We start from the raw sequence: 24,948 nt of genomic DNA on the forward strand, positions 1-24,948 counted from the left end.
ACCATTAAGTTCTATTAAGCAGGACAGATTTTGAAGGCAAGGCTGGAGCAATGTGATGATTTGGGAGGTTGTAGCAGTGATATTTCAGACAAAAGGAAATTTCTTAAAACCAGGAAATGATAAGAATGGAGAAGAAAGGACCAATTTAAGAACTATTTAGGAGGTAAAATTGAACAACTTACTAACTGGATCAGTGGAAGTGAAAGAATATAATCAAGGAAACATTAAGATGTTTGGCATAGGTGAATAATAGTTCATTATTCCAACAACAAAGAAAGAGGAGAGGGGGGCACCTAGGTGGCACAGTTGATTAAGCATCCAGCTCTTGGTTTCAGCTCAGGTCATGATCTCAGGCTGGTGAGATCAAGCCCTGCATCAGGCTCCACACTCAATGTGGAGTCTGCTTGAGATTCTCTCTCTCTCTCTCTCTCTTTCAAATAAATAAATAAATAAATCTAAAAAAAAAAAAAAGAGAGAGAGAGAGAGCAAGAAGACCCTAGTGAAGGTAATTAGAGGCCATATTAAAAATGCTAAACTAGGGCAGCCCCGGTGGCGCAGCGGTTTAGCACTGCCTGCAGCCCAGGGTGTGACCTTGGAGACCTGGGATCGAGTCCCGCGTCGGACTCCTTGCATGGAGCCTGCTTCTCCCTCTGTCTGTGTCTTTGCCTCTCTCTCTCTAGTTGTGTCTCTATGAATAAATAAATAAAATCTTTAAAAAAATGCTAAACTATTGAAGTGCATCTGAGTCATACAGGTGCAGATGTTTAACAGGTAGTTGGCTCACCATAAAAGTCTGGATACCAAGTATAGTTTTTGTTAGAAGTTACTGTTCTATTGAAGGCAGGGTTCAAAGCATGAAAGTATGTAAGATCATCTAGGAAAAGGGTTTATAGAATGATAAGGGAAAAAGACTGAGTGTAGAATGTTAAGGAAGTCATCTTTCAGAAAACAAGTAGAGAGAGATGATCTCATTAATAAGAGTCAAAAAGATCAGTGTCAGAGACTAAGAAGCTGTGATGTTATACAGCAGTCCCCCCTTATTTGTGGTTTTGTTTTCCATAGTTTCAGATACCAGCAGTCAACCATGGTCAGGAAGCAGATGATCCTCCTGACATACAGTCATGAGGTCAATAGTAGCCTAACACTATATCACAATGCCTCTGTCATTCACCCCACTTCATCTCATCATTAGGCATTTTGTCATCTCACATCATCACAAGAAGGGTGAGTACAGTACAATAAGATGTTTAGAGAGAGAGACCCCATTCACATAACTTCTTTACAGCATATTATAATTATTCTATTTTATTATTGTTGTTCATTTTTTCCTGTTCCTAATTTATAAGCTAAATTTTATCATAGGGATGTATGCATTAAAAAATGTAGGGCTTGGTACAATCTGCAAGCTTAGGCATCCACTGTTGGTTTTGGAACATTTTCCCTATGAATAAGGGGGGACTACTGTTTAAATCTTGGGAATAAAGACTGTTGGGGAGGGTGTGATCAGCAGTATAAAATCCAGCAGCACAGTCCACTGAAGTAAGGACTGGCGAGTCTCTTTTGATGAAAGGTGAAGGTCATTGGAGACTCTTATAAACTCTAGGGGAATGTGGAGCCATCGAGGCAGAGGCATAGTTGTAATAAGTTCAGGAGTAAATTAAAGAGTTAGTACATGGAGAAGAGGAGTGTGGAGTACTCAGTGGAGAAAGTTTGATGTGAAGGAGAGAAGAGAAATCAGCTGGAGGGTGATTGGGAGTTAAGGTGACCAACCATTCAGTCTGGTTTCCCTGGACTGAGAGCATTCAGTGATAAAACTGGAGTCCCAGGCAAACCAGAACAATAATAGGACTTCCTAACTAACTGGGGTAAGGGAGACCTTACCTTATCTTACCTTTTTTCCTAGGAGGAGAGATTAAATAAAGAGCATGTGATCTAAGAAAAGGTCATGGATATGGTAATGAAAAATACATAATTAATAGAAATATTTTTAATCAAGTTCTTTTATTTAATTATTACCACTTATGAATAATAGTATATTTTCTCTATTTAAACTATCAGGAAAATTGAAAAGAATGTGAGAAAATTGAAGGTAACATAGAATGTTTCTTGGAAAACTAGAAGGATGGTGCATAGCACATAAGTTTTAATTATTATACTAATCATTGCAAAAGTGTAAATTTTTCCTTATGTGGAACCAAAAAAATGTGTTTCCTTATTTAATTGGAAAATTAGAATTAGCAATGCAATAACAGTTTTACTTATTTAGCTGCTGAATTACATGAGCACATTTGAAAGAGCCTCAAAGCAACATAAGAAACTGACATGGCATAAAATATGACTCTTCATGAGGAAGAAAAAAAATACAGACCTAAGGTGTTGTCCATTAGTTGCAGAATTTATTAGCTACAAGCCATAGTCCTTAAAGAACCAAAGAACATGTAGTTTAGACAATATGTTCTTCAAAAGTGGCAATACTAATTTCAGTCATAGTGAAGTCAGATAAAGGGATGTGTGTGTTTTATTTATGTGGACAAGACTTGTCTCAAATTCACCATGAACTAGTTTTGACCTGTCCTCAGACTTCCTGAGACTAAGTGTACAGAAAGAGTTTTAGAGAAGGCAAGTGGCGTATAAATAGAGGTTTCTGCCATTAAGCATTTTAACGCTATTGATGACCAGCACAGCATGACCAAATGAATATTAACAATTCACATTCTCCCTCAGAAGAATGAATTCACTCTGGGCCTAAGATCCATCATATCTTTAGACTTAGACCATTTCCTGTAACATTTTGCCCCTAAGACAGTTGTAAAGTAGAAGAGAGAAGGGAGGTCTTTCAAAGTTTTATGAATTCTCAGCAGCTATACTCTCAACAAATAAAAGAGCTATATATATCTCACTCTCTTCCTCCCATGTTTCTTCCTCCTCCTGCTAAGATTGCCACACATTGTCTTTTTGCCAAACTTCTAACATCCATGAGAAAATGAGGAACCAGCCCAGACATACATTATCAGCCCACTAGAGGTGCCCACCATGTGATTGGAGGTTAGCAATTCAGCATCCCCTTCCATAGACACAATCCCCAGTCTTTCCCACTAGCCTCTCACATGTCAATGTTCCTTAATTTGGCTGTGCTGTAGTTCACCCCTTTTAAAAATCTACATTTTAAAAGTGGCCTTAGGAGAGGCCACTTAAATCCTTAATACAATGTCATCAATTACTTTATCATTATTTTCCTCACTAACTAAAGATCCCAGAGTGCCTGGGGAAAGGAAGTGCTGAAGACAGAAGTAGGAAAAGCCATAAAGATCTGAGAAATAAGTGGTATCAGGCTCAGGGACAGACTTGGCTGACTTCTCAGTCTTGCTAGGGGCCGACCCCTGGAGGCTTAAATTGGAGTGTAAAGGTGATCTCTATGCTATCTGGCTTCACTCTCTCATCAGAATATTCACTACCCCAGCTCAAGTAAAGCCAGAGCCTTCATAAAATCATTGAAAAAGAACTTAACATACCAAATGTTTTCGGGGGAAGGCAACTGCAATCAATTATTCTGTCATAAGTAAAAATAGAAAGGAAACAAAACCTTCTCCAGATAGTTCACTATAGTACTCTGAATGGATGTCAGAATCTACACAGCACCAATCCTTTCTCCACTCCCACTCCCATATTTCTCTAATTCCTTTCCATTTTCTCTGCTGTTTATTTGCTGATATTCATTGTAATTGCAGGTTGTTCTGGAAGCATGGGTCTGCTGGAAACAAGTACTTTAAATTTGTGAGGATCACTTTATGACTGGATATAATATTCCTTGTGAACTACAAAAACAAATATTCTCCAGTTAAAGTATATCTATTAGCTCAACTTTATCAACTATGCTGTTCAAATCTATGTTCTTACTGTTTTGATCTTTTTCTGGAGGCAGGAGCAGTAATGGGGTGTACTACTTGATGTTATCAAAGGAGGTGTGCGTAATTCTTCACTCTGATAGAGGATTGTAAATATTTTCTTGCTTTTCCATTAATTATCACCTCTGTATTTTAAAGCTATGTTATTTAAGGATATATATACATACATACACATTTATATTTACAAATATATTTATATATTAATTGAAAGTTTTATCATTCTGTGCTTACCTTAATGCTAACATAGCTAACCAGCTTTTGGGGGGTTACTATTTAAAAATTAAATTACCTCATGTTTATATTTGTTCTTTCTTCTCTCCATGTCTTTACATTATAAATTCGTTTAAAAAACTTGTCGGGCAGCCCGGGTGGCTCAGCAGTTTAGCGCCGCTTTCAGCCCAGGTTCGTGATCCTGGAGACCCGGGATTGAGTCCCACGTCGGGCTCCCTGCATGGAGCCTGCTTCTCCCTCTGCCTGTGTCTGTCTCTCTCTCTGTCTCTGTGTCTATCATGAATAAATAAATAAAATCTTAAAAAAAAATTTTTAAAAAAAATAAAAAACAACTTGTCACTTAATTTTCTTTTTAATCTATTTTCCCAGTATTTGTCTTTTAGTTAACAAGGTGAATCTACATACACTTAATTTGATTATCAGTGTACATGGATTAATTTCAGCTGTATTATTTGTGCTTTATATCTGTCCCACTTGTTCGATTTCTTCTTTTTTTACTCTGTTTTTTATTGTCTTTATTGTCAGTTTCCTTCTTTTCTCTACCTACTCCTGGTTTGAAATGTGTGTGTTTGATTTCTGTTCTTCCAGGAGCTTCTCCAGAAATTTAAGCATATGTGCTAAACAAGTGCTAATATTAATCAATATCTTCACACTTCAGTCAAAAAGTATGAAGTATTTTATCTGCAATCATGCCCACTCTCCTTTGGCTGAGGAGCCGTTCTTGTTTTGGATGTTTTTGTTTGTTTGTTTGTTTTGTTTTGTTTTTAATAATAAATTTATTTTTTATTGGTGTTCAATTTGCCAACATACAGAATAACACCCAGTGCTCATCCCGTCAAGTGCCCCCATCAGTGCCCGCCACCCATTCACCCCCACCCCCCACCCTCCTCCCTTTCCACCACCCCTAATTCGTTTCCCAGAGTTAGGAGTCTTTACGTTTCTTTACGTTCTGTCTCCCTTTCTGCTACTTCCCACACACTTCTTCTCCCTTCCCTTATATTCCCTTTCACTATTATTTATATTCCCCAAATGAATGAGAACATATAATGTTTGTCCTTCTCCGATTGACTTACTTCACTCAGCATAATACCCTCCAGTTCCATCCACGTTGAAGCAAATGGTGGGTATTTGTCATTTCTAATGGCTGAGGAATATTCCATTGTATACATAAACCACATCTTCTTTATCCATTCATCTTTCGGTGGACACCGAGGCTCCTTGTTTTGGATGTTAAGTTGTTGTTGTGAATCCCAGATTGCAGACATTATTATTTTTACTACCATCAACATTTTATTAGCTTGGTTTACTCCTTTTTAGCCGAGAAGCCAGACTGAGGCCATTAGCATATAATTTAGATCATGTCCTTCCTCAGATCAGAACCCTTTAATGACTTCCAATGTTATCATAAGCCAAAATTCTTACAATCTTGTATACCCTGCCTATAACTCCCTGAGCCTCTCACTCTGTTAAAACATCTCCATCCTCCTTGTCATTTCCAACTCCTGCTTCAGGGTTTTGCTCTTACTATTCTTTCTGCCTAAAATGGTTTTCTCCAAAGTTGGTACATGGCTCTCTTTCTCACTTCCTTCAGTTCTTTACTCAAATTGTATCTTCTCAGTGAAGTTTTCTCTAACCATTTCCTTTCAAATTGCAACCGCTAAATCTATCCATCTTTTCCTGCTAATTTTTCTCCCTAGCATTTATGATCTGATCATCACTGGTATGCTCAAATCAGCTCACACAGGCTCAGCACGAAAATTGTATATGTCTCCGTGTCATATCCTCATGACAGAGTCAGCAGTTTGAAATTTGACATGGAGGTAGCATTTACACCAGGAAATTGGCAAATGAGCAGATGCAGGCTCTCCACCCCCCCCCCCACCCTCCACCAAAGATCTAGTTGGTAAAGGTCTAACAGCATGCTGTTAGACCTTATATATATAGATATAGATATAGATATAGATATAGATATAGATATAGATATAGATATAGATATATATAGATATATATAGATATATATAGATATAGATAATAGATACATATGTAGATATAGATGTATTTGCTTATTTATGTTGCTTTGTAACTTTAGCTATAAAATGTCAGCTCCAGGAGGACAAGATTTTCTCATCTATTCTCTTCACTATCTCCAGCACCTAGAAGTGTGCCTGGCTCAGTATATATTTATTGAATGAATGATTCTCATTCATCATGAAGCCCATCTTTTAAAAGTTCTTTTAATGCAAGTCTATTCATGGTAAACTCTCCCAGATTTTTTTTTTATGAAATGTAAATGCCTTTATTCAGCCTTATCTTTGAAAAATAGTTTTGTTGAGTTTACAATGCTTAGTTAACAGTTTCCTCAGGTATAACCATTGTGGCTCACATTAGGAAGGTTAGGGATCCCTACAAGTCACCTGAATGCTTGTGGAAGTGGAATATGTCCAAATCCACTGGTCTCTGTCTTAAAATTGTCAAAAAGTTAGGCAATTTGGGACTGTTAGTACGAATGTATATGAAATTTTTTCTTTTAGTTTGATGGAATATGTATTTCTATATTCGATATAATGTGATTTATAATATACAGGAATATACATCACTCTCAGTATTATTATCAAATTCAAATAGTCATATTGTACTAGCAATTATATAAATAGTTATTATAAAGAAATAATTTTCTGGAAATAGTTTTTGCCAATAATTTAACATAGAGAAATAGTTTAAGCAAAGGGGAAAAAAACTATTTCATATCCATTATCAACTTACACTTAATACATTTTATTAAATTTGTTAAATTGTAAGATAGAATGTATTTCTATTTCTATTAATATTAAGGAGTTATTTGTTATGCAATGACATTCTAAAACAATGAGTTCTAAATCTTTTAAAGGAGACAAATATTATTGCAGAACACTATATGAATATATAAACAATATTTGCTGACTACATTGTTAAAGCCCCAATACAGTGAATCTCCTTTCCAAGCATGACAAAGAGCAGAGCCATCAGAGACATATGTACTACAGCTCAATAAGGCAATGCAAGCTCCACACACTAGACTAGCAGATTAGAAGACAAAAACTCAGAGTAAATCTTATATTCTAGAGATATTCAGCTCAGTTCAGAAAATTATTAACATCTACTCTGTCAAAGTGTTGTGATGGGGACTTCAAGGGGTACACTGATAAATAACAAAACACATTTTTTTTTTTGTAAAAGAAGTAAAAAATACAGGAGAAAATTTTGTGTTTGCCAGTTACTGGATCATATCCTTCTCTGGATTGAGAGTTAAGAGTTTTTATTTTTTTTAATATTTCATAATTCTAGGAAGTAAATCAAAATATAAAGGGATCTTCTTTTATATTTCTGTAATGATGGCTTATAATGTTAGGTCCATAGAAAATGTAGTTATTTTATAATGATGTGTTTGGGGGTACTTAACTACCAAACAGGTAATACTTATTGAGTTCATATATTGTTTTATGTATTCTACATCCATTGTCATTTCATACTCCCAAAAATCCTATAAAACAATGACTATAAATACTATCACTTTAAATAAAGAAACTGAGATTCATATACTATGACTTGCCTCTAGGATCTTACAATTAGCATGTGGCAGTCCTAGAATACAAAATGCAGGTCTACCTGGCTCCCAAAGCTAAGCTTTTCCACCTCATATTGCTTCCCAGTTGTACCCTAACAGAATACTATGGTGTCCATGTCAAAACCCTCCCTACCAAATTCTACGTTATAGCATATTGCATCCAAGACAGAGTCTATTATAGCTTAATGGGTCATGTCTGAAGTTTGCTGTGGATTTAATTATAAATGTGGAACAAAACTTAGTATCAACCACCTCTTGGAATGCCTTGTACTTATAACTGCAATGATATGGGCAAGGTAGATTGTACTTTAAGATTTAATGGTGGCTTCTTTCTAGGCATTTTGCCTACAATTCTGGTAGCTGTAGTCAGTTTCATAGTTTGTAGTGAATTAAAGTGGCATAGTGGCAGGCACTTTTGGTGTTAGATTAATTAAAGAACAGAAATTGCCCATCATTTAGATAATTTAACTTCTTTCTGTATGTATGTACTCAGATTTTACAGTCCCTATAATGTTTTACTGTGGCTTTATACAGGCTTTTTAACATCTTTTAAAGTATACAAAAAAATGCACAAAATTCTGGTATATTGTCTCTTAGTCTCTGGGAAGCATGAATTAATAGCTAAAGTACTTTCTCTATTCTTAACTTTTATAGGCCATTTATGCATAATGAGACTATAGCCTGAGATACAAAATAGTTCTTAAAAAATCATAGTGTTGATATGAAATAAATTATGAGATACACTTGACATAACTTATTGACTGTTTATAGACAAAGAAAATGCAGTCAACTTGTTTTGTTAAACTTCTCAGTGGCCTAACATTTTAAAAGTATTAAAATTTACTCATTTGGCACATACTGGAATTTTACTTTAAAAGATTAAGTGGTTTCTCATTTTCATATTAATAATTACAATGATTATAAATATTATTAGTTACAATTATTAATTGCACCAATTACTAAAATAGCTACATATATTTGCTTTCTATTGCTGCTGTAACAAATTACCACAACTTAGCAGCATAAAACAACCCAGATTTATTATTTTACAGTTCTGGAGGCCAGAAGTCTAATGTATTTCACTGGGCTAAGTACAAGGTGTTGGCAAGGTCATGTCCCTTTCTGGAAGCTCTAGGAGAGAACTAACTGCCTCATCTTTTCCTTTTTTTTTAATAATAAATTTATTTTTTATTGGTGTTCAATTTGCCAACATACAGAATAACACCCAGTGCTCATCCCGTCAAGTGCCCCCCTCAGTCCCTGTCACCCATTCACCCCCACCCCCCGCCCTCCTCCCCTTCCACCACCCCTAGTTCGTTTCCCAGAGTTAGGAGTCTTTATGTTCTGTCTCCCTTTCTGATATTTCCTACCCATTTCTTCTCCCTTCCCTTCTATTCCCTCTCACTATTATTTATATTCCCCAAATGAGAACATATAAAAAATATGGAACGCTTCACGAATTTGCATGTCATCCTTGCGCAGGGGCCATGCTAATCTTCTCTGTATTGTTCCAATATTAGTATATGTGCTGCCGAAGCGAGCACTGCCTCATCTTTTCCATCTTCTATAGTCCACTCACATTCCTTGGTTCATGTTCCCTTCCTTCATCTTCAAAATAAACAGCGTTGTATCTTTCTCTGCCTTTCTTTAATAGCCACATCTACCTCTGGCTAAAACTAGGAAGGTTTTCCACTTTTAAGTACATACCTGATTAGATTGGCCTACCTGGATAATCCTCATCTTAAGATCTTTAACTTAATCACATCTGCAAAATCCTTCTTGCCATAAAAAAGTACACATATATTAACAGTGCATCCATTATTAGATGAATTAAAAAAAACAAATTTATTTATTTAAATATTTATTTATTCATGAGAGACAGACAGAGAGAGAGAGAGGCAGAGACACAGGCAGAGGGAGAAGCAGGCTCCATGCAGGGAGCCCGGTGTGGGACTCGATCCAGAATCCTGGGATCACGCCCTGAGCCAAAAACAGACACTCAACCACTGAGCCACCCAGGCATCTCTTAAAAAATAAATTTAAAAGCTGGTTCATTAGAACTACCACACAGTTACTTAAGCACTGGTCACCAGTTTCATGATGCGTTTTTATTCTTTCCATCTTATCCTGTGCTCCTGTATCCACCTCCGATTCAGTACTCTTGTTTTATCAGTCTTTCCGTCTTTGGAATCCCCTGCCCTAATTAACCCTAATCCAAAAATAATGGAGTTCTATTCCATTTGTTTATCCCTTCTCACTTTTGCTACCCTGCTTTGATTCTCTAGTGTTTGGATTTGTACAGCATTGCTTCTTGTTTCCCCATTTAGATTTACAGATTTATTTTTACGTAATTCACTGTCTCTATTTTTTTTCCCTCTGAACTATATATACTGAGTAGGATCAGCTTTCTGAAAAAAGAAAAAGATTAAAAGAAGAAACATTGTGTGTAGAAATTAAACCATCTGGTTGGGGCCTTGAACAATCATTTATCAAAAAATAGGGGGGCGGGAGGGGGCGGTTCTTCACTATCTTTATTTTGAATGAAATAATCTAACACACCAAAACAACATATAACACAGTCATTCATTTCTTAGGAATCCTAAGAGACAAGGTGTTTGAGTTCACATTAGAAAGACAACTTTGCTTGATACTCTCGAGTAATTGAATTGAGTGGTTTTGACAATAAGCTGTTCCAAGGTTAGAGTTCCTGTCATTGAAATAGTTAATAGCTATGTCCTGGCAGTGTTGGATTTCTGATATACTGAAAAATACCTGTAAGAAGCTTTGTGTAACATTTTAACAACAATCATCTGACTATATTTTCAAAAGCAAGAAGGCATTATAATGAAAATTAATTTTAACCCTAGTGTTTTTGCTTTGACAAAAGTAGTTTAGGTTGACCGGCAAAAGAATTCTGCATAATTTGCTAATCTGCTATAGAAATGTAATTAACATCTAATGGGAATAAAGGGAGAAAACACTTTCCCAATCTTTATCATTTTTTATCTGATAAAGGCGCATTGTCATTGATCTGAGGGAGGGACAAAGGAACAATGAAAAAGGGAATCTCTATTTTTCATTCTTGTTGGAACTTTCTTGCTAATACTAAATCTCCAAAATTATTATCACTATAACTTCACCAGAACTAATTAGTATTCAGTCATCATTCTCAGAGAAGACCCAGTTGTTCACTGTACTCAAAAAAGTTCTGTTTGCCTAAATGGGATCAGCCTCTAATGGATGCCAGTGACGGGAGGCTGTTCATCATCCCTTCGGGATAATTCAGAGCCTAGGCAGAGGCCCAGCGTTCAATGCTCTGTACTTAGAAATTGACACAATGTCAATGCAACATCCCTAAGAACAAGGAGAGCCTAGGAAGATAATTAACTGCACATCTTTATTTTTAAGCCAGCAACAGTTTTCAGACTGGTTCCCTATTTTAACATTGTCTTTAAGGAGCAAAACCATTATCGTACTTAAGCTAAGCCTTCAAGTCACTCACTTCTCATCATATGTGACATACTCAGCTCCATTTTCAACAGTTTGTATTTTTATTTTTGATGAGCCTAAAACAGATACATTATCACTGATGATTAATCAACTTGTGATTTGTAAATGAATAAAAATCAAGGTGATCTAGTACTGTTTTTTAAAGAAACAATTCAAGAATTTGCCACTGGGGATCCCTGGGTGGCTCAGTGGTTCAGGGCCTGCCTTCTGCCTAGGGAGTGCCCTGGAATCGAGGCCCACATCGGGCTTCCTGTATGGAGCCTGCTTCTCCCTCTGCCTATGTCTCTGCCTCTCTCTGTGTCTCTCATGAATAAATAAAATCTTTAAAAAAAAAAGGATTTGCCACTAGTTCCATCTTAAACAGTCTTTCATTCAAAGATGTATAGATATATTTAATCACTTATCAGAATGAGACTATTTTCATGAGTTTCCGAATTCCAGAAAAGGCAAAATAATCATTTAAAAATGCTTGTTTAAAAATGCTAATTTTCCAATCCTACACTCAGAGATTTTGACTTGATCTAAGGAGGGCCCAGGAATATCTGTTTAATATGCTCACCTTGATGATTCTAATGCAGTTGATAAACATGCACATTTGGGAAAATAATGATTTAAATAAACTGCAATGTTATTGCAAAATACAAAGACATGAGTTCAATTATTTTTTTTTGTAGAGGAAATGATTTTATATAAAAACATTTAATATTAAATATATTTAAACATATACAAGCAAATATATAATGGGAAGAGATCATAATAGAATTAGAATTAATAGTTTTGTGACTGATTTCAACCTGATGTTGGGAGAATTCCTATTTTCACTTACGTTTTAGTCATACCATATAGCAAGACTGTGTGACCATATTTTAGCAAATGTGTATTCATGTGACATTTCTTGGGGAGATAGAGTAGATTCTACATGAGGGCCCAAGAAGCAGAGGATTTGAGGAAATGATTCCAACAAATGGATGGCTTAGTTCAAGCTTAGTAAGAAGATGATGGATAATTTTGACAAAGTAAGCAAGTAAAGGTGCATTGCTCTTGTGTCTTTCAGGAACCTGAATATTAGGTCAGTCAGAAGACAGACTCCAGAGGCAAAGAGGTCCCTGAAGAGGTTTAAGAACTAGGATAGAGGAGTGGTATTTTAGAGGAGGGGAAGAGTAGGGAAGAAAAGAGGGACCAGAGAGAGAAGAGGGGGCACAGAGGAGGAGAAGGTATATGGGATATATTCTTTCACATGTAATTGAATGTGCTTATAATGTGATATCAAAGCAATCACAAAGGTTTGTCTTGAGTTATAGGGGGGATAGAGTTATCCCGATAATTATCCCGATAATTTAAAAAATTGTTAACAAGGGGAATATTTTTTGAATAGAGAAGAAATTTTATGTTAGGAAGCCCTAAACATTTGTCTTTAAGAAACTACAATTAAAGTGAGCTAGGTTTGTTTGTTTTGTCCAAAATGAAAATAAATGTTCATTGATTTCAAATATATAAAATAATACATGCACTTTGTTTTTTACATGTATTTTGTAATTAACAATCAAATAATGTAGAAAACTATAAAGAAGAAAAGGAAAACAAAACCTCCCTTAAGTCCCACAACACAATAGATTTAGTCCTTCTCTAATGTTTGAAAATCTGATGAATAAGAATTTTTATTTCATTTTCATATTTATTTAGCTGCAGCAGAGGATTAAGATGATCACATATGTTTATTGCCCATTTGTATTTCTCTTTCAAGAATTGTCCATTTTCCATTTTTCCATTGGGATATTAATTGTTCTTATTGTTCTATACAATAACATCAATTTTCACAAAGAAAAAGACAAGCGCCAGTTGTAGGCCATGGTCTCTGTACTTTATTTGCCCCCAATTTAACATGTCAGAAATTATTTCCATTCATTCATGTAAAGTGAGGAGTTAGTTTCCTTACAATTATAGTCCCTCTAGTCAGGTATCATTTTCCCTTTTATTTCACATGCCATAAATGGAACAGTATGTTTCTAAGTTGATATATAGCCTTTATCCATATTCTCAAAAAAAACCCTGAGAACTATCATAATTAAATTAAAAGAAACTTGGGGTGCCTGGCTGACTCAGTCTATAGAGTGAGAGAGACTCTTGATCTCAGGGTCATGAGTTCAAGCCCCATATTGGGCATAGAGTTTACATTAAAAAATTAAAAGTAAAAATAAATAAAAAATTAAAAAATAAGTTAAAAGAACCTCATTAATATCATACAGGGAGAATGCATGTGCAGCCTTTTTCAGAAGATACCAAGTCACAGCACCCCAAACACTACAGTGACCAGCTCACTGACATGTAACCACTCAGAGCCTCATTCCTTCCGTAAAGATGGAAATGGAAATAATGCACCACCTTGGTCAGAGAGCCATAGTGAGAATGCAGTGAACCTATGCATATAGAAACTTTACAAATTATAAATTAATTATTTCTGGGTTTAGTTTCTTTTTCCAAGTTTCTAAATCCTAAATCCTAAAATGGATTCAATCATTTCTAAGGTTTCTATGTTCAAACTATGAATACTTTTTAAACATTACTAAGGGAAGCCCAGCACCAGCTAATCTGAACAGAGTAATTGTTATGGTGAAATAGGGTGAGTAGAACACCCTCTTCTGAGACTTCGAATGCCATCATAGTCCCACCTGGGATGCTTTGCCTAACAGCTCTAATGAAGAGCATGTTGTTAGAAGATGTGGTTGAGCTGACTTTAGCATCTCAGGTGAAAGATATTCCAGGACACTCTGATTTTCCTGAATAACTTATTATCTATCTATAACATAACTCACTAAAATATTTAAAAGATACTTATGTAATTACTCTCTACCATCTGCTATTGTAATACATCCCATAAGCTTACTTTTAATTTGAGATAAATATCCCAGCCTCTAGCTCTAACAAAACCTGTGACCATTATGTTCCACCCTCAACCATTTGTAGACTTCAGTCATTCTCCTCCTGGCTTTCACATTTGTATAGACTGAAAAGCTGTCATTTTGTGTTTCCGATTATTTACTTTTCCTTGCCAGTTGCATATCTGAACACAATATATCTGCTGAAAAGAACATGAGAGTAAAAGGTCAACCTGAGTCCAGATCTCAAGTCTGCCCTCTTCAGTGGAGTGACTCTGGGCAATTTTCTTAACCTCTCTCACCATCAGCTTCCGTATTTGTAAAATGAGAATAATACCAACTTCATAGCATGTATGTCACTTGTAAGAATTACAGTGTCTGTCAAATACCTTATTCCAGTATACCCTCAGTAAATTTAAGCAGTTTCTACTATAAACATATGCACTGGGAGAGAATATTTGAACAGCACTTGGAGAAGAATTCCAACATGAGTAAAATTAGTTCTTCTAAATAATGTAGAGGTATAAGATAAGCTAGAAGAAAATGAGACCATTTTTGCTCATCCATTCAAAAAATATTATTAGTTGTCTACCATGTGCCAGGCACTCTTGTGGGAGCTGGAGATATAGTGGTAGCCCAAACAGATAAGTTCACTGCCAGCATACATCTTACCTCTCTGGTGAGAAGAAACAGACAATAAATATATAAATGACTGAGCAAATAAAATAATCTTGGGTAGAGAGGTAAGAGAGCTATGAAAAAATGAAATGCATTCAGTGAGATCTCAGAAGTGGTAGAAGGTGCTGGGGGTAGGCACAGGGGAGTTCCTATCTGGAGACACTGGATAGGGAAATTCTCTCTGATACAACATTTGAGCTGAGACTTGAAAGAAGAGACCAGCCTACTATAAAGACAAAGATCTAGAGTGAGAGAGTTCCATGCAAAGGGATGCTATAGAAAAGGCTTAGCGTGTTAAGGGAGAGAAAAGGGAGGTCAGTGTGAGTGGAGCATTGTGGATGTGAAGGAGCATAAGGTGCGATTAGTTCAGAACGGCAGGCAGGGAGAGACTGTCTGGGGTCCAATTGGCCATGGAGAGGAGTTTGGATTTTATCTAATTGAAATTAGATAGAAGAAGCTATGGCTGAAGAAGCAGCCATTGGAGATCGTTGGCAAGGTAGCGATAAGGTCTGATTTAGGCTAAAACATCACACTGGCTGTCATATGGAAAATGGACTGTAGAAAAAATGGAAGGGGGGGAACCCAGCTAGGTGGCCATTATAGACCAGATAAGTAATGATAGTGGTAAGAAAGATGGTGAAAAGATAGTAGGTTTGAGATATATTTTAGAGATACAGCTGAAAGAACTTGCTAATGAATGGTATGAATGGTATGAGAGGAACTTCAAGAAAGAGTAGAACCAAGGATAACTCAAGATTTGTCCTGTTAGGTACGTATTCCCTGAGTTAGGAGACACAGAAAGGAGTAACCTGCAGTGGTTGTGACATCTTGTACTGTGGATATAGACCAAGATGACATCCCATCTTCATCACCTACCAGCCTTGGTCAAGTTACTTAGCCTCTGTGCCTCAGTTTCCTATTATGTAAAATTAGAACCATCATAGCAGCTACCTTGTGGGTGTGCCCTATTTTTATTAAGCACCTGTAAAGTGCACTTAGGACAGTGCCTATCTCATATTGTTACTTAGTATTAAGGGAGAAAAACAAAACAAAACCAAGAGTTCCCTTTTAGACCTGTTAAGTGTATGATGCCTTCTGGGTGTCCAAGTGGAGATGGGCAGGCAGTAGGGTATGCAAGTCTAGAGTTCAGGGAGAAGTCAGGTGGAAAGATATAAATTGAAAAGTCATTAGCATATTGGTGGTATTTAAAGCACTAGCCCTGGATGAAATCACCTAGGAAGAGAGAGACAGCAGAGAAGAGAATAAAAGATGACCAGCACTGGGGCACTTCATCATTAAGGTCATGGCTGAGATATATATAGTTGTCACAGACATGGCTGAGACTGAATGAATTCTTTACCTCATTCTTTATTTTTAGGGAATGTCCTCTTCCTAAATTAATTCATAAAAGTCTCATTTGAATGCTGGATCACAAACTGGCCTCCAGTTTACATTTCACATATATGCTTTTCCATCAGATTATAGGCTCCTCATGGTAAGATCATGTGGCATTTTTAAATGTCCTTCACTGTCCCTGTCACAGTGATACACACAAGCTGTCTCACTAAATATCTGTTGGATTCATTATATAAAGAAGTTATGATGGGGGTGCCTGGAGTGGTTCAGCGATTGAGTATCTGCCTTTGGCTCAGGTCATAATCCCTGAGTCCTGGGATCGAGTACCATATAAGGTTCCCCACAGGGAGCCTGCTTCTCCTTCTGCCTATGTTTCTGCCTTTCTGTTTATATCTCTCATGAATAAATAAATAAATAAATAAATAAATAAATAAATAAATAAAATCTTTTAAAAAATAAAGAAGTTATGATGAATAACACAAATCCAAGATAAAACGTGAATTTATCTTTCTAGAAATTTATCTTTCTAGAACCTATCTTTAAGACACAAGGAATAGACGTAAAGTGAAAAGATAACAAGGCTTCAGACTCAAGCAAACATGTGCTGAACACTCAGGTCCACACAATTGTGAGAACTGAGCCAATTTGCTTAAGCCTTCTGAACCTCAGTCTTCTCATCTTTAAAATAGGGATGATGAATAAAAAAGAAAAAATGAAATAAAATAAAATAGGGATGATGATAATATCTATCTCATGAAGTTTGAAGGAGTCTAAATGAGGTTGTGCTTGGCAGTCATTGGATATTTACATGTTGGTTCTCTTTTACCTCCTGTAAGTAAGTAACTAACTGCATCTTATGGAAGATTTTTACACCTATGCACCCATTTTTCTCAGTACACATCACAATTATGTGCATATAAAATACAATTTATTTTTAAATAATATGTACAATGCAAGTAGTAGATTGTGTTATCTGTAGATATAAAAGTAGATTGAGTTATAAGAATGTGTTTAGTTTTTCACAAATAGATTTACTTATTTCTAAATTAAAGTGTATCTATGACAAGATCTTTCGCATGTAACAGGAGGTTTTTGCTACATGTGAGGTAAGTTGTTGCTCTTATACAGATTTAGCAAGATCCAGAGGCAAGGGCTGTTATGGTCTCATTATCTCCTGCCCCCCAGAGGATGAACTAAGTTAATTAAGTACATTTAAAGGAAGAAAATGTCTCTTTGCTGCATCCCCATTAAGCTACTATTTCTTTACTTACTGATGCTTGTTACAGTTTATTAACTGTGAATTATACCTCACAGCAAATTAACCCTTCTTTCTCCACCTAATTTGCCAGATATAATAGTTGCATAAAGTCACAAACCAGCTTATTGTCTTTGTAAGAATATAGACAGGAAACCATTTCCTTCAGTGTTCAACCTCAGAAGAATTTAGCAGCTTTTGTAAATCTAGTATGAATGCTCATTTTCAAGCCAGAAGCAAACATATAAATCATGTGCAGCACAGTGTACCTGTCTTTAGAGATGCTGTTTATAGCCATGTATATTTATTAGTTTTCCATGGTTTCAAGCAATATGTGCTCTACTTTTTTTCTCCAAATAACACACAAATTGCGATCCCAAAGCTTCTCTGGTCCATTACAAAGCACAGCCTTTGGGGATGATTATCTTTCCCACGTCTATCCTTGTGCAGTTGCTTTAGATAATACTTTAAATAAACTGGATCTTTTGCTGTCTGTGCATGTTTACAATTTTCATTTTGCTAAGTGTTAAGAAAGGTCTGAGATTCCCACCCCCCATCCCGCCACTTGCAATCTAACAGGTCAGCCTACCAGTTTCATGGATGCTGACAAAAGGTAGTTTATTACTCACAGTAATAGCCATAGCCAGAATATCCACATTTGAGCTGGTTCTCCACATGCCTGTTCCTTAAAGGTGATGGGAAGAGTTCCAAATGATTGATACCTGCACATGCAGTGGGCTGCATAACAGAGAGGAACCCTAATCTAAGGAAATGAATCTTTTATAATGGTTAGTAAGTTTGCATGACATTTGCCCCTGAAGTAGAAAATCTTTTTTTTATACTGGAAAGTAAGCAAACTTGCCCTTTGCTCTAAAGAGGACTGTCTCTGTCTTATAAGGTTGTTTGCTCTACAAACATACTTGAAAAGACCATACAAAGCAAAAGCAGTCAGTGCTTCCTCTCACAAGATACACAGGAATTCGAGACTACTATGGAGAATTGTCTCCCAATACCACCACAGCTTTTCAGGGAATTGTGTTATAGTTTATTTATGCTTTCAACATAAGCTTTGAAAGGTAATACAGATTTAGTGCTATGAGCATGTAATCTCCATATTACATAGTCTTCTTGCAAAGGAAACCCCATATTCCTTTTTTTAAACTAAATTAAAATTCAGGTTTTAATTTCTGATTAATTTACTTAATCACGGGACACCTGGGTGGCTTAGTGGTTGAGTGTCAGCCTTTAGTTCAGGGAGTGATCCCTGAGTACTGGGATAGAGTCCCATATAGGACTCCCTCCATGAAGCCTGCTTCTACCTCTGCCTGAGTCTCTGCCTCTCTGTGTGTCTCTCATGAATAAATAAATAAAATCTTTTTTAAAAAAATTACTTAACCTCTGTATGCCTCAGTTTCCTCATCTGTAAAATTAAATAATAGTCCTAATTCAGTAAGTAGTTGAATAGATTGAGATAATACAACGACGAGTTGTTGGAGCACCTGGGTGGCTCAGTTGGTTAAGTGTCCAACACTAGGTTTTAGGCTCAGCTTGTGATCTCATGGGTTGTGAGATCAAGCTCTGGTAGGGCTCTGCACTCAAGGGGGAGATTGCTTGAAGACTCTCTTCCTCTGCCCCTCTCTCCACTCACATGTGCACAGTGCTCACTCTCTCTCTCTCTCTGAAATAAATAAATAAATCTTTGGAGTTGCTGAGTGGTTCAGTCAGTTGAGTGGCTTATTTCAATTCAGGTCATGATCTCCGGTGAAATTGAGCCCAACCTCAGGCTCTGTGCTCAGCAGGGAGTCTGCTTGGGGTTTCTCTCCTTCTGCCTCTCCCCTGGCATGCGCTGTCTCTCTCTCTCTCTCTCAAATCAATAAACTTTTAAATAAATAAACATTTTTTAAAAATACAGCGAGTTGTTCAATGGGTTAAAAATGAGATCATCCATCCTTGGCACAGAGCCTAGTAAACATTAAATGCCCATTGCTCAATAAATGTTAGCTTTAATTAGAATTTGCTATAAGTACACTTTGATGAGACGTACTTAAAAACACCCACTTTACTAAACCAACACTATTGGACCCAATTTCAAATGTACCTTGGGAGTGCTGATTTTCTTTTTTGTTGCTGTACAAGTATTCATTAGGAAAATGTAAAGATAAAAGGAAGTAACATTTTTAAAGACTTATTATGTGATTCAAGTTTATTATTTAATCTAGTTCTTCCATGTACTATTTCAATCATTCTTCCTAGCATTCACATAAAGTAAAGGTGTCATTTTACAAAAGAGTAGACTGAGACGCAGACAATATCCAAGGTGGTACAGCTTATAAATGGAAGAGCAAGAGCCCAACCCTATCTGACTCTCTCTGCCTCTTAAATTTTGAACCATTCAATCTTACTCCCCTCAACTATCTATCTTTTGGGACAATGGTATATACAATATGTTAGGTTTGAGGTATACTTGTGTCTCAAATGCCACTGTTCATATATAGTCCACTGCGAGATCTATAGGTTCAATCAAGATGTTTATCTCACTCTGAATATGATTCTTAGTTTTGGTGGCTTTGAAACCTCAGGAACCTTAATGACAGTATGGCATCTTTGAGAAATGCAAGTATGAACATTCCTGTGATACGTTGCCTTTTTCAAGAGTTCGTTCATTTAATAAATTATAAAAGTAAATTATAGTAAGCCTATAATAGTAACAAAACATTCAGATAAATCATACAAACTCACTTTTAACTTTAGAAGATATATTCTTAATGCTACACTAAAACAAACAATGGTGAAAACATACCTTTTTTTTTAGTTCCACAGGAATTTTCTTTCTTATCAACTCTGCACAGAAAATTGATTAAGCATTCTGTAAACAAATTCATATAAAAATTGGTCTGAGGGAAATAATGATTGCTTCTGAACACTGGAATGAAGATTTGCTTAGATTTGCTGCAGAATTAAGATTCTGTATTTTATGAAAATTATTGGCAGTAGCAGACCACATCAAAAGTATTCTGAAATAATGCTTCTAGCTCTCTCAGAAACTCATTACATCAAAAAAACTAAAAAAACTAAAAAAAAAAAAAAAAAAAAAAAGCCTAATAGTAGAAGAGTTCAAACAATAGTCCTAGAACTTCCTGGATTCATATATAATCTTCTATATCATGATTCATATATAATCTTTAAACTAATATGAAAAGAAAAAAAAACTACTAATAGAAATTGTTCTGGTGCTATAATTGAAAGTAAGAATGGAGTCTCTGAAAATAATCAACTGATATAGTATAGGCAACGCCAATAGACCAACATAATATTCAGAGTAATAGTGAGTTAAAAAGTGTTGCAATCTTTTGTTGATAACATTGTTGAGTTCAGGTTCCATGCTCCTGTTGCTCACTCTTATCACACTTGGTTATTATTAACAATTTCATATATGTTCCACTCTGTTTTTTATTTTTGTTTTGTTTTGTTTTGTTTTGTTTTCTCTGACCCTTTTAAAATTTTTAGGAAAAACACAACAGATATATAATAGCTTCATGAGAAAACCAGAATGCAAAGCCATGAAATGAAGGATTTCACTTTGTCAACCTGGTCAGTTTCCCTAGAAATTCAATTACTATATTGGCTTTTATCTGTTCCACTGGGCATTTACTGAGAACATTGGCTATTATGAACAACCACCTAGATACTTGGTTATTGTTACTTTGTGTTTATCTAAAATCCGTTCAAGGATTTCAAGAGATTTTTTTATGCTCCATACCTACCATTTGTAGGAAAGTTTCATTGTTTTACTTAAAAGTGATAGGCACTTTATTTTCTCAGGGACATACTTCACTTGTTCACTGTGTCTATTTCCAAAAAAAAATCTGTAGCTTTCTCATAACTTTCTCATACCCATAACTCCTCAGTCCCTTTCATACAATGTACTTAATATTCTAATTTATTATCTTGGAATCAAGTCTCATTCTTAGAACTTGTTTAAACTCTGGGCGGTTTTTAATTTACAAGTAGTTTTAAGAATCTCTCTTTGCATAGAGTTATGAAATAACTAAAATTCAAATAATGTAGTAAAATCTTTTCAAAGTTTTCCTTTGATTCATTGACATGATCCTGAGATTCTCATGTGTGCATCTCCCTAGAAGTCCTCATTTTAACAGTTTTTTTCAGTACCCCTAACATCTTAAAACTTAGTCATTCAGACACCACCCACCCGCCCTCTGACACCTTCTTCCTGATTGAAAGAGGCATTTATGTATATGAGTCACCTCCTGCCAGCTTCACAAGAATTACATAAAAGCAATCTGCCAACCAGCTTGGCCTAAGGACAGAAAATCACATTCAGTGTCAATGTGAAAGTCATTCTTGCTTGTGGAGAATCACAATAGAGCACCTTAAAGACTTAACTCTCAGGATATCAAGCCTTAATCTACACTCTCTACTGTGAATGAGTGAATTTATAAATGTTATAGTTTCATCAGGTTGTCCTAAACTTCTTGGCCTAATAATAGTAAATCCATTTTAAATGCTTTAAATTTTTTTTTAAAAGAAAACTGAAATGTTAATTCAAACCCACGAAAGATTGCATATATATGTAATACATACGCAGATATATGCATATACATAAACACACAAGATTTTATATATGTATAGAGGGAGAATTTAAGAAACATAAAATGAGTGAGACATTATCTTTCTGCACTAAAAAATATTAGTGTGGAAAGATTTAAAAGGCATGGTTTGTGGGAAGAAAGGTTGTTTTATATTCTAAAAAAAAGAATTGAAAGACTTGTCTATATCAGATATTATACTTGGAAAGTATATTAGTCAAGATATTTTTAGTTTTCTTGTTTCTAGACAAGACAGCTCAGACCATATGGAGATATGGGTTTAAATCCCTTCTGCCTCTTATTTACTGTATGGTTTTAGATAGCTTAACCTATCTAAGCTTCGGTTTCCTTAAATGTAAAGTAGCATTCATGGTTTATGCCTTGCCTCTCTTGAGTTGTTGTAAGGATCAGATGATATGTGGAAGCTTTTTGTGAATTATAAGCAATAATACAAATGTAACATTACATTATTTTTATCTCAAAAGCAGAATTACAGCATTCTAGTAGCACAAAATTTAGTGCTCCATTAAAGCACATGTGCACACATGGAGGGTCAGCTCACCATTTCTGCTAGATCCTCTGTAGCACTTGCCTTTCTTCAGGAATAACTTGGGACCTCTGAGTTGGCTGCCATTGTGCAAGATCACTAGGAACACTGAGAAAGTCATAATTCTTCCTACCCGATAAAGAGAATCCTAGAAGGTTTTTTGTATCCGTATTCCCTTCTTTTCTTACCACCAGTCTCCCACCCATACATTCACAGATTCATGGAACCATCACCTTGTCATAATATCTCAGAGTGGGAGGACTTCTCTCAGCCATGAATAGCCCTAATTGGTTCCAGTTTATCCTAGGAATTCAGTGCCATCTAACAGAATTGGATCTTCGGCTGCCGGGCTAGAACTTCTCTAGTGTTCATATTTGGCCTGTATTTTTGGGGGTGGGGTAGAGGGGGAAGTGGTGGAGATAAGGGAGTGTGTCTCTGAAAGGCATAAATTATTGTCTTTCTGAGAAAGATTACTTTTTAAGGATTCTTTTCCAGTTTGCATAATAGGCTTTCTCTCTCTGTTACAAAGGACCACAGGCAAAATATGCATAGTTAAGACCAAATACAGACTTATTACCCTTCTCCCAAGAGACAGTTCCAAGTTCTGAACCTAGATTTCAATGCAAGACAGGCTGACCTTACCAGTTCTCTACTAGGATAGGATTCCCCAGGTAGAACCTGTGGGATGTTGTTAGACACGACTGGAATATGGGGTGTTTTCCGGTACTGGGAAACTCACCATACTAGGGATGTTAGAGAATTATAATGTTACGTAATTTTTTTTTCTTTCTTTGGTTTTAGTTCCTACCCCTATTCAGAGTGAAATTGAAAATAAGTAGAACAGTTGGCAAAAACCTTAGTTACCACTTGGGTTTTCTGTGAAAGTACCAGTCAAGTAACAGAAATGATAGACATCTACATAAACCCCACTGGGATCCAGTTTTTTAAAAGATTGAGAATAAAAATGAGAGAAGTGAGAATAATATTTTAAACTATTCCTTATCTGGGCAGCCTGGGTGGCTCAGTGGTTTAGCGCTACCTTCAGCCCAGGGTGTGATCCTGGGGGCCTAGGATGGAGTCCCGTGTCGGACTCCCTGCATGGAGCCTGCTCCTCCCTCTGCCTGTGTCTGTGCCTCTCTCTCAATCTGTGTCTCTCATGAATAAATAAATAAAATCTTTTTAAAAATAAAATAAAATAAAAAAATAAACTATTCCTTATCAAAATAATCACAATTCAGAATTTGACGAAAGCAGATTTTTAGGATTATCAGCAGTTACTAAAACCATGGTCAAAACAGAACAGGATGACAAATACCCACCATTTGCTTCAACGTGGATGGAACTGGAGGGTATTATGCTGAGTGAAGTAAGTCAGTCGGAGAAGGACAAACATTATATGTTCTCATTCATTTGGGGAATATAAATAATAGTGAAAGGGAAAATAAGGGAAGGGAGAAGAAATGTGTGGGAAATATCAGAAAGGGAGACAGAACGTAAAGACTGCTAACTCTGGGAAACGAACTAGGGGTGGTAGAAGGGGAGGAGGGCGGGGGTGGGAGTGAATGGGTGACGGGCACTGGGTGTTATTCTGTATGTTAGTAAATTGAACACCAATAAAAAAATAAATTAAAAAAAAAAAAACAGAACAGGAGTTTTTCCCCTATGTTGATCTTAGGGTATTTAATTGTGAATAACAAGCGAGCTAACACAGCGTATAAATAAACATGAAACTCAAAAGTATCTAAAATGAGTGCGCAGTGTTCTTCTCAGTGAACTCAAAATTAGGAATTGTCAGGGCCTGAGTGGCTGCACGTTGCACCTGCCCACAGCACCAGGATGCCTAGAGAAAGAACATCTCTACTCTGAGTCTCCTCAGTACCTTTAGAGTGGCTCTTGGAATGTTAATTTTACACAATCCATCATAACAAACTTCCAAAACAAATTGCAATTTGTTTTTGGCCAATTTTGTATAACTTTATTAATCTCTGAAATGTTTGCATTCAAATTAACTGTCCAAAACACACTTTTAAAACCCACTGTGCATATTTTCGAACAGAATAATAAAGAGTAAAATGGGGTGGTAACTTCCTTGACATTTCGATCGTGTCTTAATTGAGAAGTTTAGGTATTAAGTCATAGCCTCTCTGTCCAGGCTGTGCTGGCTCGCTGATAGCCAGTTGCCTCCGTTATGATATTAGCAGATTGCATAAAAGACAAAGGGGGAGTATAGGGCACTGTAGATCTTTTCAAATAAGGAAGTTGTTTTCCATAGGTTCACAGAATAACAAGTTTAGCTCTTATTTAGAATTTATAATATTGGAAGCATTTGCAGGAAAAGAACATTTTTAAAGACTTTTTGAAAGATTTTAACCGATCATA

General features: G+C 36.1%; 1 protein-coding gene, 1 long non-coding RNA gene and 1 other non-coding gene across 4 annotated transcripts in view; 1 reads left to right on the forward strand and 2 right to left on the reverse strand.

Annotated features, from left to right (window-relative positions):
* The window catches only part of LOC140623662 (bifunctional heparan sulfate N-deacetylase/N-sulfotransferase 3), a 172,737-nt gene that overhangs the window by 15,768 nt on the left and 132,021 nt on the right, over positions 1–24,948 (forward strand). The window lies entirely within an intron of this gene.
* LOC140624054 (U6 spliceosomal RNA) lies at positions 9,178–9,284 on the reverse strand. The gene has a single exon (XR_012023590.1). It is a non-coding gene; the product is annotated as a U6 spliceosomal RNA (small nuclear RNA).
* Positions 20,265–24,948, reverse strand: part of LOC140623665 (uncharacterized) — a 155,079-nt gene continuing 150,395 nt past the window's right edge. Inside the window, exon 12 of the long non-coding RNA XR_012023211.1 lies at positions 20,265–20,281. This is a non-coding gene — a long non-coding RNA (uncharacterized lncRNA). The remainder of the gene's footprint in view (positions 20,282–24,948) is intronic.

This window comes from Canis lupus, chromosome 33, assembly GCF_048164855.1.
Source record: "Canis lupus baileyi chromosome 33, mCanLup2.hap1, whole genome shotgun sequence".
NCBI lineage: Eukaryota > Metazoa > Chordata > Mammalia > Carnivora > Canidae > Canis > Canis lupus.